We start from the raw sequence: 5,554 nt of genomic DNA, 5'->3' as shown, positions 1-5,554 counted from the left end.
TTAATAGTATGCCTAGATACTTAGTAGGGAAATTCTCAATTCTAAATCCCATATTTCTTGCCAGGAAGGCTTGGGAGGTAGCTTGGGTATTGAAGAAATAAATTTCCAATTTCTCTTTGCTTACCTTTGTCCGAGAGGCCCCTGTGAAGTCTGTGAGAATTTCCATTATCTTTTTTGCTTCTTTGAGCATTGCCTGTCCATATAGAATAATGCCATCAACAAATTGTTGGTGGGTTAGAGGTAGGTCATTTCCCCATAGTCTTAGGCCCTTTAGTTGTTTGTTGTTAACTTTAGCTTTTATCAGTCTTCCTAGTCCATACGCTGCGAGGATAAATAGGAATGGGGATAGTGGGTCACCTTTCCTAAGCCCTCTCGATGCATTGAAAGCTTCTGTAGGTGACCCGTTTAGTAGTACTGACATAACCAGCGTAGTTATCATTGACATTACTCATCTTATCCACCTGTCATTTAAGCCGTATTCCTTTAAGATTTTTTGGAGGTATCTCTAATTTAGTCTGTCATAAGCTCTAGCTAAGTCTAGTTTTATCAGCATCCCTTTGGTTTTTGAATTTTTCAATGAGTGAATTGCTTCTTGTGCTACCACTATGCCATCCGTTATTTGTTTGCCTTTGACAAACCCTGTCTGCTCCTGTGATATTAGCTCAGGTAGTATTGGTTTTAGTCAATTCACCATAATTGTAGCTAATATTTTGTATATAAAGTTATAGAGCTCTATAGGTCAGAATCAATGTGGTTCTTCTGAGTTCTCCATCTTTGGTATCAAGGCTAGGAATGTAACGTTCAAGGTCAGATGCATTCTTTTGGTGCATCTGGATTATTCTACTACATTCACTATGTCTTGGCTCATGAAGTTCCACGTAGCTTGATAAAATTCTGAAGTGAATCTATCAAGCCCAGGTGCTTTATTCTTTGCCATCTTTTTTATTACCTCCTCCACCTCCGCTTTCATTATGACTCTTAGGAGAGCCAAATTCTGATCTCTAGTTACTATTTTAGGGATATGTTGACTACGTTTACCAATGTCGTCCTCCCTTCCAATATTGGGTTCTGTTAGGAGCTCTTTGAAATGTTGTACTAGCAGATTCTCCATTTCATCTTTCTGAGTTAGCCTATTGCCGTGGTGGTCCCTTAAGGAGAAGTTTATGTTTTGTTTTCTATGTTGTACCATTGCCTTATGGAAGAATTTCATGTTTCTTTCTACTTCTTTTAGCCATTGGATTCTTGATTTTTGTTTCCATAGGATTTCATCTTGTTTTATTCGTTCTTCCATATTATTTAGCACTAGTCCTTCCTCTTCTACCAGCTTTTCACTTCTTCCTTCATCTATGATTTTATGTTGTATTTGTTTCATCTCTATCTGGAGTGTTTCTTGATCCTTCTGAATGTTTCCAAATTCTTCTATGTTCCACTTCTTTATCCTTCCTTTAAAGTCTTTTAATCAGAGTTGGAGGGTGTGCATTTTATTTCTTTCTTCCATCCCATTCTCAGTCTCCTTCCACCAATTCTTGATTTTGTCAATAAAGGTGGGTTCTCTTAGCCAGAATGCCTCAAACCTAAAGGGTCTATTCTGGTTCTGTTGATTCATAGCTATTTCTAATTTAATGGGCCAGTGGTCCAACCATAAACACATGAGGATTGTTACTTCATAGAAGATATCTTTTCCAATGAAGTGTTTTGTTGCTAAGAATTTGTCTAACCTTGATTCTATTTGTCTACTCCCTCCTCTTCGATTGTTCCACATATATTTTCCATTTATCGTTGGGATATCTACCATTTTCAGTTCTACTTGAAGGTCCCTGAATCTCTCCATCTTTGGCTCTTATCTTTGTAGCCCGACTTTCTTCTCATCTTTTAATGTTGTCATGTTAAACTCCCCTGCTATCATCCACAATTTCTCCTCATGAAGGTTTCCGAGCTACTGGAGTTAGAGGAGGATGCTTCCTTTCTCCGTTGGTGTATGAGGGCCATATACTGTACAAAATAGAAGCCATTCTCTGTTTCCGATTAGCCAGAACCTTCCCGTGAGTATTCTTTTCATGCCTATCCAGTAATCTGCTATGATTTCTATAGGGTTCCATAGTATTGCTATGCCTCCTGCATTACCTTTCGCATCTATGGACATGCATTCATATTTCGGTTTTCTTTCATGTAGGATTTCCTCCATTTTCCTCCCTGAGATTTTTGTTTCCTGTAACAAAATTAGTTAAGGTTTTTCTTTTCTTAATCTTTCCACTAAGTTTCTCTGTTTTCCTTTACTATTAAGGCCTCTTATATTCCAGGATGTAATTATCATTTGGGTTCTTGGTTGGTTTGGTGGAATACCGCCAATAGCGGTACTACTCTCCCAGTATTCACTAACATTTCTCCCATGATATGTATCGATTCTTGTAGGTTTCTTCAACCTCTTTTCTTTCCACCTTTTTCTTTTCTCTAATGGTCTTGAGTGTTATCCTGTTGAAGGCCTAGTTGTTCTACCATTTCCATTTTCCCTTGTCCCTGTTTCACTTGGTACTGTTGAAATGTTTCTCTGTATAGTCTTTTTTGCTCTTCTGGAATGAATCTTTCATCCAGGTGTCTCCACTCATTTAGTAGTTTCCGCAATACTTCTTCTTCTGAGCTTATTTCTTCTCCTCTGCTTGTATCAATTTCCATTATTGCATTGTCCATCTTCTCCCTCTCTTCCTTTTCCTCCTTCTCTGTTAGTTCGCTTTGTGCCTTCCTCTTGGGTTTTGATTTGCCTTGGCTTGTGCTGCTTTCCTTTCCTTTTTCCCCATGATAGTCCATTGTTTGGGTCTCATTGTTATCTTCTTCTTCTTATTCTTGTAGGATTTCAAAACTGTTTGTATTACTTGGCTAGGCTTGTTGTTCTTTCTTTCCTTCGCTGGTGTTCTCTCTTGTTTGTCTTCTTTTTCTTTTACTTCTTGAAACCCTTCCTTGTCTTCCTGGTTTTTTCTTTGTTGTTTATTCATGCGCTCCTCTTCTTCTATATTGAGTGGGAATTCCTTAAACAAATTTCCATACTCATGACATCTTCTGCATCTGAATGGAATATGTTCATAGTCAAGGGTCTGCTGCCATACCTCTTCCTGATACTCTAGCTCGACTATGTCTGGAATAGGGTCGGTTATATTCATGTAAACATAAATTCTAGCATATGAGGTGTATCCTCCTATTTTGTAGTTTCTACTATTTTAACAAAACTACCTATTGTGTTTCCTATGCCCTCTAGGATCTCCAGATCCCAGAAGTCCATTGGTAACTTGAATAACCTCACCCATACTGGGGCTACCAAGAATTTTTCCTTGTCTGGGTTATAACATTCTTCCCAGTATCTTATGAACAATCCAGCGTTATAATCAAACACTTTTTCTTTATCTTGCAGGTTCGAGAATATTACCGTGAAGAAGCCTCTTTCTCCCAACTTTAGCTTGATGTGGCCTTGAGGTTGCCATTTTTGCTGGATCCATTTGGTGAGGTCCTTTTTTGTCGGCCATACTCCAGTGAAATTGCATATGAGCACATGGTCTTTCATGTAGCTTTTGTATCACTCTAGTTTATTCTTCGGGATGATGAATCTTGGTTTCTTCGTTGCGCATGGTAAAACACTTGCCTTTGCTGCCTGCCTACCATCATGCTCCAAGGACAGGTCTTGGTTTTCTTGTTTCTCCTGCTTGGTTGTTGGTGTTCTGGCCTTCTCTTGTCGCCGCGTCTCGATAGGAGGGGATCTCTACCCTCCTCTCCTCTTCTGTCATTTCTCCTGGCTCTTGGTTTCTGTGTCTATCGGTTGTTGTAGTCTGTGGTTCTTCCTCGCACCGCCTAACTCATGGCCGCTGACCATTAGGGTTGCAGAGCTTTCACAATACAATCATTAACCCTGATTCGACTTTTACCCAAAAGGAACTGATAAAAAAATATTTCTTTTGAATGGGAAGGGGATTCATTCATTTCTTCAGTAATCTACTTATTCATTTATTTCATTTTCATAGAAAAATTTGAGGAAGGAGACAAAACTTTCATAGCCAACAAATTTTAACATTTTCAAGCTAAAGTAGATATCGTTATGGGCCTTTCTACGCACATACTAAAGAGCACTAGAAGGAAAATACTTTTTAGGGAATGTTGAGCAGATAAATAAGATTCTCTTTGGTGATATGTGTAGGTATTATAGGAACATGCTAGTTTCTTTATCCTTAATAATATCAATAGTCAAAATATTGAAATCTCTCTTCAATCCAAAGATACGGGGCCTAGACGTTTCTATGCATATACTGAAGAGGAATGTAAAGGGATGCTTCTAAGGGAGCATTGAGTGGAGAAATAAGATTCCTTGTGATGTATCTATAACCATTGTGGGTGCTATATATAGATTTGTATTTAGAAATCCTTGTAGTAAGAAATGTGTTTGAGAAACTCTCTTGCATGAGTTAAATAATTTCTTAAAGTTCTTGCATCACTATTCATCTTTGTAGTATCATAGCCTAGTTAGGGCATGGATTGTTTTAGAAATATCAAGTGTGATAGAGCCAAAACCTGGGTGGAAAATTGCTTATCTTCCACCAATTTCTTGGCTCTATATTTGAAGAAAAGATAAGCTCTTCTTTACTCATATTACTAAATTGTTAAGATTATGCATATCATTATTCCTATATATTTTTTGTTGATTGTATTGAGAGGTAAAATTTGAACCTTATAATGTACCATGCATGCTAATCTCTTTTATTACATATTTGTTTGTAAGTGAAATCCAACCCAATGTTCTGCTAAATAACTTGTTTGATAAGGAGAATTTATAAATAGTTTGGAAAATGTGTCTTCAGTAAGTCTTAAAAGCATGCAGTCCTTATAATACTAGAAAGGAACGTTATATTCATTTTAGAAATTTAAGCATGTGAGGATGCATCTTTTCTTATAACATGTGAATGTTGTCTTTTAATTCTTTTGTTACTCAACTCTTTAGTGGAAAGCTAAATCTTATGATGAAGGGTGATTGTATAGTGTTGAGAATGAGTTAATATGAAAGTGAAATTTTAGGGATTTTTATGAAATAGTTACAATATATTTATAAACAAGGTTTAGGAGTTTCTTTGTATGATGGATAAGATATTTTGTGCAATTGATGATGTATCCCATAATATAAGTATCCATTGTTACAGAACATTTATCAAAGAGGATAAATATTGCTTGCGATATTGTATGTGAAATACATGTATCACATAAGATACTTACCTGTTGAGGTATAACATGCATCATAGGAGATAAACATCTCTTTTGATACTGTATAGATCATGTGAGTTAAATACTCATTGTGACACAATGTGTAGAATGTAAGAAATTCCTTTTTGTTATAATATGATGTTTGCTTCTAGGAAAAAAATACTAAAGAGTTAGGAAAATTTCTATGGAAGTTTGGAGAGTTTTCTCTTATCGCATAAAAATATTTTTTTGGCTTTGTGATACATCACACCAAAATATTTTCCTAATGTGATAAAATGCATGAAAATAAAATCTTGGAGTGTGATAAAGAAAGAGGCAT

The sequence above is a fragment of the Pinus tabuliformis genome, chromosome 7 (assembly GCF_031772625.1).
Source record: "Pinus tabuliformis cultivar Carrire ecotype Pingquan chromosome 7, CPIR1, whole genome shotgun sequence".
Classification (NCBI taxonomy): Eukaryota; Viridiplantae; Streptophyta; class Pinopsida; order Pinales; family Pinaceae; genus Pinus; species Pinus tabuliformis.
The sequence above is the reverse complement of the archived record's forward strand: the minus strand, read 5'-3'. Positions refer to the sequence as shown.